Source organism: Patiria miniata, unplaced genomic scaffold, assembly GCF_015706575.1.
Source record: "Patiria miniata isolate m_02_andy unplaced genomic scaffold, ASM1570657v1 HiC_scaffold_14, whole genome shotgun sequence".
Lineage (NCBI taxonomy): Eukaryota > Metazoa > Echinodermata > Asteroidea > Valvatida > Asterinidae > Patiria > Patiria miniata.
In genome coordinates, this window is record NW_024037052.1 from 13,618,852 (window position 1) to 13,634,606 (window position 15,755).

Genomic DNA, 15,755 nt, shown 5'->3' on the forward strand with positions numbered 1-15,755 from the left:
TTATTCCATCCCAAGGGTACACACCCTCAACCCCGAGGTGGAGTCCACACCCTCTCCCTGATAGGAGACAACTAGCTCCTATTCCATGACACTAACACTTATCGTAGCTCGACCCTCATCGAGTCTTTATTCAATACACCATCATCGAAAAATACAATTATCCCGAGGCGCCCCCCCCCCACACACACACAGATCGTAACTCGGACCATGCCACAAAAGTTTTCTTATCGTCCCTAGCCTGATCTCGATGCAAAATCAGGCGAACTCTTTAGCACATTATCCGAACCACATCACAGTTTGCTCTTAAATATACCCCACTATTTATCATACGTATTCAAAAATCAGTCTATCCCGCACATGCGCGCTAACATTTCATTATGGTGTAAATCGAGGATTTTCTATTGTTACTCTTCCCTTTTCCTTTGTTTATACTCTAACTTTTAGCAACAGCTCTTAATTGGTTTTGTACACGTTTTTTTAATCGAGGTCGTCCTCGATTTGGTTCCTGTCCTCGATTCATCGATGATGTTACACGAGGGTGTCCTCGATTTACACCATAAACAAACGCATTTATAACCGACGTGTATATTTGCCTGCAATCTCCCTTGTTTGTACTCTTTTTAGGAAGACCTCCCATATGTTTTGTAAACGAATCAAAATTGGGGACCTTCGGGAATTGGGGACCCTATTGTCTTTTATTGTTCAACGTCCCCAATTGAATGCAGAAACAAACTCACGCACACCACAACTGACCATTTCACTCAGTGTCCTCCTAATCCGTCCCTACCTCATCCTGTTACGAAATCAATCCTGACCAGCCCATACACCATTACCATACACATCGCCAAATTATAGAGGGCGCGCTTTCAGGTGATGTCACCATCACACTGACGGGTGCAGTCCTGTAAATTGGCCCAGAATTGCCTATACGCGAGCCAAATCACGGTTTTGTATGCCCAATCACGATTTGCATGTCCCCTCTTTGCTTTGGAAGCATTTTGTGGACCATGAACTTAAAAGTTTGTAAACAAGAAGTGTTATAGGAGTGTGAGCTCGTATTACTGTGAAAGTCAGATGAAATTGGGCCCTACCATTGCTTTATTTTGCAATGGAGAGCAGGCATACTTTTCAAAATGGCGATGGGCTACAGGACTACTTGTAAGGGTGATCATCTTTGGATGGAAGTTTCTCCCATAAGTAATCGGGTTACATTACAACCAAACATTGAACAGAAAATGAAAGATGATGAAATAAGCTTTAATTTGATGGGTGTCTCAAACATATTGGAGAGTTGTGAATACTTAAATTGTTTTTGGAAGCACAAGTAATTATCACTGAGGTCTATGGGAGTTGATTTACAAGTCAGCACTCTTACTCAAGTTTTGGCATACCGTTCTCAACATTGGAATTATTTGAATGTTAAAAAAGTGCACTTTACAATAAAATTAACCGAAAAGGAATGTCAAATAGTTTACATTCATTTAGGGGAGAAGAAGGTTGCACAAAATATGTTTCTGAGGCCTCTGTATACAGGGCTGCGACCATTTTACCACCTATGACCGACCAACAAATGGCCAGGACGCTCAATGGTCGCACCCTTCGTGGATCAAGCCCAAAAAAATTACGCGGTGGAACCAAGTGGAGAATTTTGTCACCACATGTGCTTATAGGTCAATAACCCTGGCATGCCTGTACATGCACAAGATAAAGGCCATTCACATGGCCAGGGATTGTTTACAACCTGAGCTCTGGGCGGCACGAGGGGTTGACACAAAGGGATCGGTGGCACTTAGGGGTTGGCCACTAAGATCTCCAATTACTGCACAAAGGCATTAGGCACCATCTTGGCTTCTGTCTTTCAACACTCCTTACTCCGGAGTGGCTACACAGTCATACCAGATTAGCGGAACTGATTATTCAGTGTAATAGGATATTACATTTCATATGAACACGAGACGATAAACGCTCATGCATAGCGAACAACAGTGATGGTTCAATAGCATCTGAACTATAGGTCTGGCCAATGGGAGTCTACAGGCTTGTGGTGTATAGTAGGGGTGAAGATTACATGGAAGCTTGGCCTTATTGGCCCATTGAAAAAAAATTACGCCCATATTTGGAAAATTACGCCCATATTTGGAAAATGTGGAGAATTTTAACACCGCGTGGCTGCTGCGAGGGTTTTAATAATTAATTAACCCAAAAATCCTGTTTCCATGTATCCAGCGATCCTTGTGCCTCTCTTGAACCACCAAAACTGCAATTTTCGGGCATTTTTATGTCGAGCTACGAGCGACCTGTACGTCCATGAGCCACTTGCCAGCCTCCCCTGTGCTTCCCCTGTGCGACCTAAGGCCATGGTGCCTCAATGGTTGCCGTGGTCGCCAAATGGAGGCACATCGGTCGCCACAGTTTAATGCACGCTATTGGTCGGCCAAAGGAGGCACAAGGGAGGCACAAGGGAGGCACAAGGGAGGCAGAAGTATCGCCCAGAATGACGGTGAAAATTTGCAACAGAACGGATCTATTACATGGCGACCATTGGCCGACCATTGTGCATCCATTCTGCAACCACGGCAATGCTTGTGCCTCCCTTCTGCCTCATTAATTTGAGCCACTTTTGAGCAACCAACCTCCTCGGCGACATTGTGCGACTGTTTTGAACATTACGGCTACCATGGCGTCCATGGCAATGTCTGAACATCCTGTGTACCACCTTTGAACGACCTAGGCAACCATTCGGCCTCCTTCGAGCCTCCAACGGCGACCTGGCCAGTTTTATGGTCGAAAAAGGGAGGCCCAAAAGTCGCAGCCCTGGACCTGTGTAAAGGGGTCTAAGGGCCCTGTCAGACTGTCTGCAATCGGGGGTGATAATGGGGATAAAAACCAAAATTTTGGAATACGATTGCGCCCAATTTAGAGGTGATGTATTTGGTCATTTGAGGGATATTTAACATGGGAAGTGGGTATCTAGCATGAAATAAACCCCCACCCCACCCCCAAAAAACTAAAACTGCACTGTACGCACAGTGGACGGGCAGTAAGTTATTGCGATATGAATGCCTTTTTTGCCGATTTTTCGCACCTCTTTTTCCTTTCCCCCCATTTTCCTTTTCAAAGCGCCCCCCCCCCCCTTGTTACCTCCCCCCCCCTCGCGACGCCCATGTGCTTTTAGATTTGATTATATAATGTTATCTGTTAACACTCCTTATCCAAATGCAACATAAATACCTTTACGTTGTGCAGGACATTTACTCAAGGTTTTTGAGTAAATGCAGTTGCTTAATTTGTATTCATACAGATGGGAGTAAATGGTATTCAAATGCTAGTTTTATTCAAACGAACTACGGTATGGTATTACTTGTACTCTTATTGTAGCGGGACGGCAAAAGGAGGCCGGCCCTCTATTTAAAGAGGACGAGTGTTCCACTAAAATGCCAGTAAAACTATGAACCTATGTCATGACGACGACAATGAGATGAGCTTACCGAACTTGTATTTACATTATTTCTACACAAGAGTCAAGATGATAATATTCTTTACACAAAGCAATAATCCACGATAAATGTAAGGCACAATAAAATAGAACGATAAAGGTCAAATGTCAACACACGGCTGGCTACATATGTTACAAATTACAGACGTGAATCATCCGGCCTCAAAATGAACACAATATTCTCACAAAAAGATCACATTATACACTAAAGTACTCACAGGGACGAATCTATAATACTAACCTTCCAAAATGATACTAACCTTCCAAAATACTAACCTTCCAAAATAAATTTGGAGCATGGCCGGAGCCATGCTCCCTACAAAATAGAGAGAATATATGCCCCAAATTTGTGGTGGTCTTCCCTGTTCAAGTCCCACAGAAGAAAACTTGTTACAAGTTGCCTTTGCGCGGGAAGCACAAAGGTCACACTATGCAAATCACCTTGCTAAACTTTTGGACGAACAACTGAGGGCGCACTTGGTCTCCCTACAGGTTCCCTACTTTAAGACCACGCGACCCGAGTGGTCCCAAATAACAGAAATACAAGGGCGACCTGGAAATGATTATATAAAATTCCCATTAATTAAGTGATCTACAACAATAACACCTTTTACATATCTCAATGCAGTACATTAAATTAAAACAGGTTCGATGTAATAATACTGCATAAAATTTATAGACATGTAGCAACGCTTTAAAGATAAAGGAAAATACAACATACATGTACATATCCACTCAAGGTTTGCTATATAAACCATCAGTAAGTCTAAACTGACATAAAATACATGATGGAATTAATATTCCACAAAACCTTCCCAAGTCAGCTCAAAATCATGTAAAGGATCACATAAACCCTGTTTGGGAAATTTTCACATGTCGAGATCTGTACACAGTATAGATAAACCAAGTACAATAGTGTTGCACCCAATCTCATTCCAAAATTGATGCATTGTAATACAATGAGATCAACTAGGGTTAAACACAATACATGGTGAAATTATTACAGAGCACCCCTGCATGCACCATACACTATACAATAAAACTGTGGTTTCATGCCAACAACTCTGAACATACACTCGTTGTAATTTTAATATGCATAACAAGGTAATGAAATCTAAATCACATTGGATCTGGATTAAGATAGAAGTGAATGTTTGTTATAATGGAACAATTGGATATGAAGTGGCAGGCAAACAGGAGGTTCATACACTACATATAGGTCTCAGATACAAGTGGCTGTCAATACACTCGTTTTGCTAGCAAAGCACTGAGGCAAAATGTATTTTTCTCAACCAATTCAGTGCATCCCAAGACAGGCTGCAAGGCAGAATAATACAAAGTCTCGTTCACACTGTGAAAACAAACAGTTGGACAACTCAACCAACTACAATATCCTTCACCCACATAAGGCTAGGAAAACAATTACATTTCTACCCCAAAGCAAAGCTAAACTGGTAGGAGCAACACCCATCACTAATAGTGCTTAGGGCAACAACAATAGAAAAGGAATTTACAAAGTACATACACACATACATTTCCTGAAAATGGTCCTATAAATGGTAGATTGCATGGTGAAAGTGCCAGACAAAACTCACTAAAAGGGTATACAAAAATATCCCATAAAATTGGTGAGTAAAAATAGTTGGAATACACCAAACTACAAAATTGCTGACAAACTGTTCCACTTAGCAACTACACTAAAATTAGGAATCCACAATCCCGTCACTAAACGTTCTTAGGGAATAAATTTGGAAATGGAAACAAAGACACACAAATTCCTATCCCATATAAAATCGATGAGAGAGAAAAACATGAAAATGCCACGTCTCTGTGAACCAACCTTGACAAGTCAGGAAAACCCTTAATAAATGCATCTGCCTGAATCATGAAAATATAATGATCCATTAGTCATCATACAAAAGATACACCTACATGAACATGCTATAAAAACACAAAATTATAAAAGGCATATATAATAGTTGTACAACAAATCGTACAATAATCTCATTCAAACATGTGATTGACAACAAAAATTTCCAAAATAAATGGAAAAATATAAAATACAAGTTTATACAATGAAATAAGGAAATATGGTGCGGATAAATCCTGTGTCCCTTTTTTTTTTAAAGAGCAAAACACCAATATTTATACAGTAAGATATGGAGGGGCAGCTTGAGCTATCAGTACATAGCCAAATACATGTACAATGATCATGCTAGGTATAGATAAACACAAGTACTTTTAAGTAATGGCATTTGGCTACAGACCCCGAATATGAGGTACTGTACTCCTGTCAACAGTCATTATGGTCACCACTACTGCCAACACACAGAAATAAGCTGCGATACCCAAAGACAAGGGAGGGTTCCCTACTTTTTCTTGGGCTTTGCCATCGGACAAACTAAGTGAGGGGTGTGTTACATTACTGTAGCTAATTACATGAAGGCTATCATCGAAAACACTCACAGTGGGAGAAACAGAAACTACTCCTTCCACCTGCACATTACAAAAATCAGCAGCTTCAAGTAAAACCATCTCAATTAGAAGCGGCTTAGCCTCTTCAAAAATAGCATCTACCACCTCAACTGTATGAGAACACATAACAAGGTCAGGACACTGCGATTCATGAACCCTGTCTTCACTAGGCTTCTCGAAACATTTCAAAATAGCGGCAAATCTATCATTCAGTGCAGCTTCAATGCTACTCACTGCATTTCTATCAATAGGACAAGCATCTTCATTATGTTCACATAAAATATTTGTGAAGGCACTAACTATGGTCCTAGCTAAAGCACTATTTGACTTCGAAATAGAGTCTGGCACAGTTGGAATAATTACCTTGGAATGCACACACAGAAATATGACTTGTTATAAAATCAGGCCTCAATCACTGACCTACAATCAAGTCTGCATACAAACAGACAATAAAATACAAGTCAAAAGTATACTACACTGTAGAAAAAAAGTACAATTCCACTATAAAACAATCTAATAATACAAGAAGCAAATGACACAATGCACCGGTATAAAATGTCGAAAAAAATGCAATTAGCTGAACACCAGAAGTTACAATGGTGTGTGTGCAACAAGCAATACTAGTATTTGACTCAAAAACACTCAATCCAAAGCACAGGCCAACAAATGGCTCTATAATTATCTGCTCCTAATATAGAATCTACTACAGATTCACACAATTAAGGCACAACTGCCTAAAAACTGAACAGATCTAAGCTTGGATACAAAATGGTCAAATATCAAATACAATTCTAAAAATAGATTGTTACAATGAAAGTTACACAGCACACAATGTACCTTGTCAATGAAGTCCTCTCAACGCAGGGTGAGGCAAAAATCAAATGATGACCATCACGTCTATGATCGCGACAATCAAACACACGGAAGCGATTTAGTGCAATTCGTGAACACGAATTCCGGTGCACTAGAAAATCTAAAGTCCGGGGCAAAATATTTCCGGATAAAAACGCGTCGTCAATAAAAAGTTCACGGCTATGTAGAAATGTCAACTGTCGGAGCACTCAATCCTGTCTACGACGCCATTTTGTAGCGGGACGGCAAAAGGAGGCCGGCCCTCTATTTAAAGAGGACGAGTGTTCCACTAAAATGCCAGTAAAACTATGAACCTATGTCATGACGACGACAATGAGATGAGCTTACCGAACTTGTATTTACATTATTTCTACACAAGAGCCACAAGATGATAATATTCTTTACACAAAGCAATAATCCATGATAAATGTAAGGCACAATAAAATAGAACGATAAAGGTCAAATGTCAACACACGGCTGGCTACTTATGTTACAAATTACAGACGTGAATCATCCGGCCTCAAAATGAACACAATATTCTCACAAAAAGATCACATTATACACTAAAGTACTCACAGGGACGAATCTATAATACTAACCTTCCAAAATGATATAAATTTGGAGCATGGCCGGAGCCATGCTCCCTACAAAATAGAGAGAATATATGCCCCAAATTTGTGGTGGTCTTCCCTGTTCAAGTCCCACAGAAGAAAACTTGTTACAAGTTGCCTTTGTGCGGGAAGCACAAAGGTCACACTATGCAAATCACCTTGCTAAACTTTTGGACGAACAACTGAGGGCGCACTTGGTCTCCCTACATTACTATGAACTTTGTTAATATTATTTTTTCGCGATGAACATTCATAATGCAGTAATGTTTGCGCAGAATTATGTGCTTTTAAATTTTTAAGGTGGCCCCTGCCAAGCCTTGAAAGAGTGATTATTTTCAGATTTTATCAAGTGTTTTTTAGTAGAAGCGTTTGCTTAATTGTTATTCATAAATACCTAAGACAGTTTACGCATTCCTATTGGTCGAGAGCCCGTCACGTGGCCGGTCTTAAACACTTTTCCAGTGTCACAATAAAATGTGGACTCCTAAAAATCCAGTGCCTCTTATCGTTTCATTGGTTGAACGTTCACAATCCTCACGTAGGCATGCGCAACACTACCAGGGAGTCAGAATTTTATAGTTCTAAATTCAAAACGCAACGCGCCAGGTGCGTTCTGCGCGACATCGCGCAGAACATGATACGCGCGCGTCAATCTCCATAAAAGGGTTGTTTACATCTTACCATTATTTTGCAAGAGGGATGTTTCAAAAAGCATAAAGTGAATTTGTTGAACAAAATCGGGATGTTTTGAACGAATTATATGATTTTTTTTTTACCGAAAAGGTATTTATGAATGGGAATAAATATGTGCTCCGTCGGTATTTATCACTCTGTTTAAGACCACTTAGAGTCTGGGTGCTGATAATTACCCTCGCCTCCGGCTCGGGTAATTATCAGCACCCAGACTCTAAGTGGTCTTAAACAGAGTGATAAAAACCTCTGGAGCACACATTTATTCCCTTATTCATACACATGCCAGCAAATGCTTGAAAATGGGTAGTAAAAGCAAATGCTATGTTTTATTCATACGAGCATGATGGTATCATTCGAACTTTGTTAATATTAATTTTTCGCGATTAACATTAATAAATGCAGTAATTTTTATGCAGAATTATTTGCTTTATATTTGCGAAGTTGCCCCAACCCAGCCTTGTAAAATGACAAGTGCAAATTTGAAATCTAAAGCATTTACTTCTTTTTTTTTCATACGAAATGAAGTAAACGATTAAATTTTTTTTTAATTCTGGTAAGGAAACCAAGGACTCCGCAAAAGTGCATGCCCCAGGCACTGTAGCTCGTAAACCTGAGGAAAAAAAAAACCAGTAGAGAGAAGACAATGAGAAGAAATTACAATTTTAGAGGAGGGAGGAAAACCCCAAAAGAATATTCTGGGAAAAACCACGGAATCAGGTATGGACTGAAAACCCACTCCACATGTAGACCAGGGTACCGATGCACAGCGCATTGAGCACATAAACGTCTTTGCGTTCGTCACGTTTGGCGCACGTTTTTTTAATCTGTCCTCCAGCTTGTGACCCTAGATATACATGTAAGTGAGTATAAAATCTCCGACTAGTATAAATCTGATGTAAGGGTCTTTCCACACAAACGGTAACAGAAGTGTGACATTTAGAGGGAACCATGGTCGATGATACATGAAGTAATCTGTCATGTTTTTCCTCTTTTTATATCCAATATCCAAGTGAGAACGTTCCCCACCAGCAAGTTTGATAAGTTTTAAAGTGTTTGGAAGCAGTAAATGAAAACATGAATTATCCCAAATTTGTTCCTAAAGTAGAGCTATCCATAGAGGGATTGCAACTGGCTAATCTGACATTAAACCTCTACCGGTAGGTATTTTTTTAACTACAGGATGTACACATCTTCAAGACTTCTTGTTCATAACAGGGACAGAAATTTGTCTCAAGTTTGTGTTCTTGTTACGAATTACGAATACAATGTATGTATCCAGTCGCATCCTAATTTCATAAATAAAACATGTTGTTTTAGTGTTGAATGATACCAATCCAACATTGAATAAATGATATAAATGAACAAGGGATGGATTAATTGAAATTGTACATTTATACAGTAATGTAAAGTCACTTCTTAGGAGGGGTTATGAACCCCAAATTGCGCCCCGCCGGACCCACCTTTGTTTGACGTGACTGCAATTTTGCAGCAAAAAAAGAAAGATTGTAATTTCTTCTCATTGTCTTCTCTCTACTGTTTTTTTTTTCAGGTTTACGATTTACAGTGCCTGGAGCATGCACTTTTGCGGAGTCCTTGGTTTCCTTACCAGAATAAAAGAAAAATAAAATAATCGTTTACTTCATTTCGTATGAAAAAAAAAGAAGTAAATGCTTTAGATTTCAAATTTGCACTTGTCATTTTACAAGGCTGGGTTGGGGCAACTTCGCAAATATAAAGCAAATAATTCTGCACAAAAATTACTGCATTTATTAATGTTCATCGCGAAAAATTAATATTAACAAAGTTCATAAAGTACAAATGATTCCATGCTCGTATGAATAAAACATAGCATTTGCTTTTACTACCCATTTTGAAGCATTTGCTGGCATGTGTATGAATAACAATTAAGCAAACGCTTTTACTAAAAAAAACACTTGCTAAAATCTGAAAATAATCACTCTTTACCTTTTAGCTTTCGCTAAACTTTAAGCGTTTACTTCGTTTCATATGAATAAAATGGAGTAAATGCCTCAGATTTCAAATATTTACTTGTCACATTTCAAGGCTTGGTAGGGGCCACCTTGAAAATTTAAAAGCACATAATTCTGCGCAAACATTACTGCATTTATGAATGTTCATCGCGAAAAATTAATATTAACAAAGTTCATAGTAAGTACAAGTAATACCATACCGTAGTTCGTTTGAATACAAACTAGCATTTGCATACCATTTATAGTCAGGTGGCTTAGATCTAATTTTCGTCAAGATCGTGACCGTCTGGTCCAAAGCACCAAACTTGGCAGATAGATTCTTATAGACCTAGAGATGATATTTAGAAGGGGTGACACCGGGAATTTTTTTGGGAAGGGTGCCTAATTTGCATAAATCGTTAATCCCTGCCGTGTAATATATTTATTCCCATATTTGGGTATATATTTTTATTTTTTATTTTTTGAAAAGTGTATTTTGGGGATTCTACTTGCATATCTTTACTAAAATGACATTTTCCAAAGCATATAAGTGACTGAATAATTATAAGGACATAGTAACGATCCAAAATGGTTACTATTATGCCCTAAATTGCGCGCATTGACCTTGTCCCCAGATATCATCAATTAGTCTTGCCAAACATCAGCATTGATGAACTTCAAATTCACCACGTAGCTTACTGGTACAGTTACCCTATTGAAACCTTATGCAAAATCATGTGAACAATGAGAACATTGTGATATTTAGCTCAGAAAACAAAAACTGGGGAAAAAAACGAGGTGTCCATAAATTGGGCTAACAAGTAAGGTGAAGGGTTGCCTCACATGGAAGACTGGAACAAGTTCAAGGAAATTCCCAAAATTATTGTTGAGAAAACGTTTTGGCGTAGACAAACTTATTGTAGACAACAATAATCTTTTATTTGGGGGGATTTTGTTGAACTTGTTCAAGTCCCCACGTTACCCTTCCCGTTGTAGCCCAATTTACGGACACCACATTTTCTCCCCTTTTTGGGTCTTTTGGGCCAAACATCAAGATGATATAAATTTTCACATAATTTCCCACTTATTTTTGTTAGGTTAACTATGTCAGTAAGTACCTTTGTGAATTTGAAGCTCATCAATACCCACGTTTGGCGAGACTAGTTGATGATATCTGAGGAAAAGGTAAATGCGCGTAACTTTAGGGTAAATAGTAGCAATTTCGGTGATTTACTATGTCCTCGTAATTATTCAGTCCCTTACATGCTTTAGAAAATGTTATTGAAGTAAGAATTTGCAAGTAGAATCACCAAAATACACTTTTCAAAAAAATAAAAAAATAAAAATATACCCAAATATGGGAAAAATATATTACACGGCAGGGATTACAGATTTATGCAAATTAGGCACCCTTTCCAAAATAATTTCAGGTGTCACCCCTTCTAAATATCTTCTCTAGGTCTATAAGAATCTATCTGCCAAGTTTGGTGCTTTGGACCAGTCGGTCACGATTCCAACCATATGCCACCTGACTATTACTCCCATCTGTATGAATACAAATTAAGCAACTGCATTTACTCAAAAACCTTGAGTAGATGGCCTGCACAACGTAAAGGTATTTATGTTGCATTTGGATAAGGGTGTTCACAGATAACATTATATAATCAAATCTAAAAGCACATGGGCGTCGCGAGGGGGGGGGGGCGCTTTGAAAAGGAAAATGGAAAAAAAGGAAAAAGAGGTGCGAAGCCATATTGCTGTTAATTTGAGGGGGGGGGGGGCAAATGTTTCCCTGCCCAAGGTCGGAAAATGATTATTGAGAATATGTTGAAAAAGTTAAGGAATTTGGGCGGAAAATGTGCTTTGCCCACCCCCCCCCCGGCAAAAAACCTGGCGACGTCCATGGCAAACTGCTCTCATTGCAAATTACTCGAGCGTCAACGTTGCATAGATCACTTTGACGTTCTTTCTTAACATGCTTAATTACAGGATTCTAATTGTGCAGGAGGAAAATAATATAGCCTTGCAAAATCAATGATATCTCTGGTTTTCTTGATATTTTCACCAATTATAAACAAGACCAGATGCTTTAAAAAGTACTAACTATAATAATACTATAATTGATTAGCTAGCATGACCACCTTTTGAGCAAATTAGCGACTTCTTCATGCACAATGTTTACTGGGACACGCCGTATTTTGAAAAACTATCCCATTTAAAGTTTGGTCAACAATATTGCACACAAATGCAAAGTCATATTGGCAAGATGTCAAATACCAAAGTGATGAAACTGGCTACCTAAATTTGAACTTTACATGACTGAACAATGTCAGGTTTTATGAAACGTATGCTGCATTAATTGATGAAGTACCGTGGCCTTCGTGGCGTCATGTTGAGAGATATTAAATGATTTTGCATCTCTTGATTGAATAATTTTATCAATCGTGCAGTATGATGTTGTTGCTGATGAGCTGGTTCTGCAAGTGTTTAAACGTGCTGTATTATTATGAGGGTAACAAACTTTCTTTGCTGCAAAATTGCAGTCACGTCAAACAAAGGTGGGTCCGGCGGGGCGCAATTTGGGGTTCATACCCCCCCCTAAGAAGTGACTTTACATTACTGTATAAATGTATTTTTTTCTAGACAGACATTTCGACAATTTTTCTGGTTTTCCTCAATATTACACAAACATTGCTATAATTCATCTCGAAATTGAATAGACTTGTTTCAAACATCACGACCAATCATTGGACAGCATTCTGATTTGATACAACCACCACCGCCAAGGCGTCAGCTTCTACCTCTTGGAGCACCGAGGCATCTTGCTTAATCACCAGAAACCCCACCGTCAGCAGGGCCAGCAGACAGGCAGTAACAGGGGTGAAATTTTTCAAACCTGTGCAGAAAGTTTTGTTGTGAAACACCAACTCGCGAAGCACTGTGTATTGTGTAGCGGACCCGGAAACGAACCCATGTGCTGTGGCCGAAAAGTTTGCAAAAACACGCTTCGGTGTATCACGTACGAGCGGAACATTCTCGTTATAAATATTTTTTTTAATGGAAAATACATGCACAGAAAATTGAAAAAGAGATCACGTTCTGGAAATTGATTTGAAGAAATTCTCTTTCTCTATCGATGTTCGTTTGGTATTTTCTATGATCCAAATTCAACGCAACGTACATAGCCCGTATTCACTGGTTCCGGTCCTACATCATATAGCTTTGATTCTGTTGGGAACGCGGTGGGAACCAGTGAATGGCGATGGCACTGCACTGCACTGCCGCATGCCGTGCGAAACATCGTACAGCGGCATGGCTTCGATGTCGTGAATGTGCATTTTGATGACACATGCGTCAGCAATACAGGCTTTTCCCATCAAGATTTAGCATGTCCAGATGAAATTAAGAATATCGTGTGTAACATTTTTTTTCTGAAGAAAAAAAGGAAGGGCTGCGCGACAAGATGACAATGCGGGCAGAGGTGGACCAAGCGGCTGAAATTTTCGTCAGAGCAGTTATGATTCATGGCCTAGATGGATGCACCCCTGTATTAAAATTCCCATAGACACCAGTGCTAAATGCCCATACTTCAACATACTCAGAACTCTCACGGGTATTTATGCTGCGCAGAAAATTATGATCAACATGTCATCTTTCATTTTCTTTTCAATTTGTGGCGGGTTGACCATTGACTTTTCGAGAAATTCTCACCCAAAGAAGACGGCCCTTAGCTAGCTATATTGAAAAACGATCCCTGCAAAACATGGCAAATAGCGCCACTTTCGAGCCCAATTGCATCCAAAATGTTCAGAATTGGAAGCCGCAAGTCCGGACCAGAGGAACATTCATTGCCATATCTCTTCACTTCCCCCAATTTTATGGCTCTCAGAACTCTCTAATATAGAATAGTTTGAGGGTATAAATGTTATTCATGAGCTCGGCGGATGGGTTGAGGCCTATTTACAGGTGTGCACTCAGATAGCAATCGCTTACGTTAGACCCCGAGGATGACCCAAGTCGCGTGAATAATAAGTCATACATCAGCTAGGCCTTTAAAATCGCAAGGTCCTCTTTGGCGATGGAGTGGTAGGCCTATACATAATAAAGAAGAAACCCAAAGATGTTTTTTCGGCATATTGTTTTTAATATCATTGAATTGTGATTCGAATTCATCAAATTGGGGCATCTGTCACTCTAATAAGGTGAATAATGGGTGTGTAAGGATATGCCCACTTTCTGCCAAAAAAAGAGGATATTCATGTTTAATTCATGTTTTAATTGTCAATTTCCATTCTTTGACAATAGGGGATTTTTTTTGAAAAAAAAAAATTGCGTGAGCATGAATTCAGAAAACAGTTGTTATTTATCAGAACTCAGAAGCCAGTCTTGAAGTCTTTCAGTTATTAAATACAATCATGGTAATAGTGCTATGAAGCAGCGAGGCGCCATTTTGCATGCAGGTAATTTATTTATTCTAATGACATTGTTCAAACACAGTTTAAAAGCCATTTTTGAAATCCCTCAACCATAAATTACAAGATAAAATAACATATACTTCTTATAATTAAACTTTAACCCCTTCACCAAAACTTTCAAAAATTGTATACTGTTGGCTGAGTTCGAAGTTTAAGAAACAAAATTGACTGTTTTGATTGGATACCTCTGGTCACGTGTGAGCATATATATTCAAACCACCTGTACACTGAAAAATTGCCTGGGTTAATTTTACCCAAGAAAGGGTGAAAACTGGAACTACCCAAACTTGGGTTGCTCTATAACCAATAATTGTTTGGGTTAGAATTTCTGCTAAATTCAACCAAAACTTGTGGTCATTCAAGGTATGACTACAACTTTTGGTTGAATTTAACATGAATTCTAACCCAAACAATTGGTAATAGAACAACCAAAGTTTGGGTAGTTCCGGTTTTCACCCTTTCTTACCCAGGCAATTTTTCAGTGTATCAATTGATGGAGAATCTTTTTTAGAAGAAATATGATGCCAAGATCTCCCGATTCGGTCGAGTAGTTTTTGCTGCAGAGCCTATTTTGTGAAGCACAAATGTGGGTTTTATTACACCACAAAAACGGCTCTTTGCCAATTCTGATAGGCTCGGTTTCGTATTCATCGGGACAAAATGACTCATTATTTCACAAAATCGGCTCTAGAACAAAAAATACCGGACCGGAATCGCACGATCTTTAATAGTATCATTTTTCTTTTAGCAGAATTCTATATACATTGGTATAGGTTAATAATTGTTTGAGTCTCATGGTATATTAGCGGAAGTACGCCGTTCCGATTTTTTGGGGCCACCCTGTAATAATATTATGGAACCGTCAAACAAGCCAAAATCACGTTTTGGACTTGTTCTGAGCAAGTTCTGTTTTGTTGTTGTTGTTGTTGTTGTTGTTGTTGTTGTTGCAAAAACTAGGTACTTGGGTCCATGCGCTTAGTTGCAAAGAAGTATTAGGTGACCTATAAAAGCTGGAGACAAAAATGGATGCGATGTGTAAATGATTAAAAAAGCCTCTATCTATTTCTGGGGCTTGTTTAAAAATACCTAACAACAAGCCTATTTGGACGCAGATTTTTTTTAAAGTTATGCTTCAGTGAACTCAGACCAAATACATTATTGAGGCGCTTCAACACATCAAGCT

The 15,755-nt window shown here is 39.0% G+C and overlaps 1 long non-coding RNA gene across 1 annotated transcript; it reads right to left on the bottom strand.

Moving 5' to 3' along the window:
- Window positions 1-3,479: 3,479 nt before the first annotated feature.
- On the bottom strand, window positions 3,480-7,572 carry LOC119722162. The gene is made up of 2 exons (XR_005270423.1): window positions 7,423-7,572; window positions 3,480-3,737 (listed from the first exon to the last, which is right to left on the bottom strand). It is a non-coding gene; the product is annotated as an uncharacterized LOC119722162 (long non-coding RNA).
- Window positions 7,573-15,755: the final 8,183 nt, after the last annotated feature.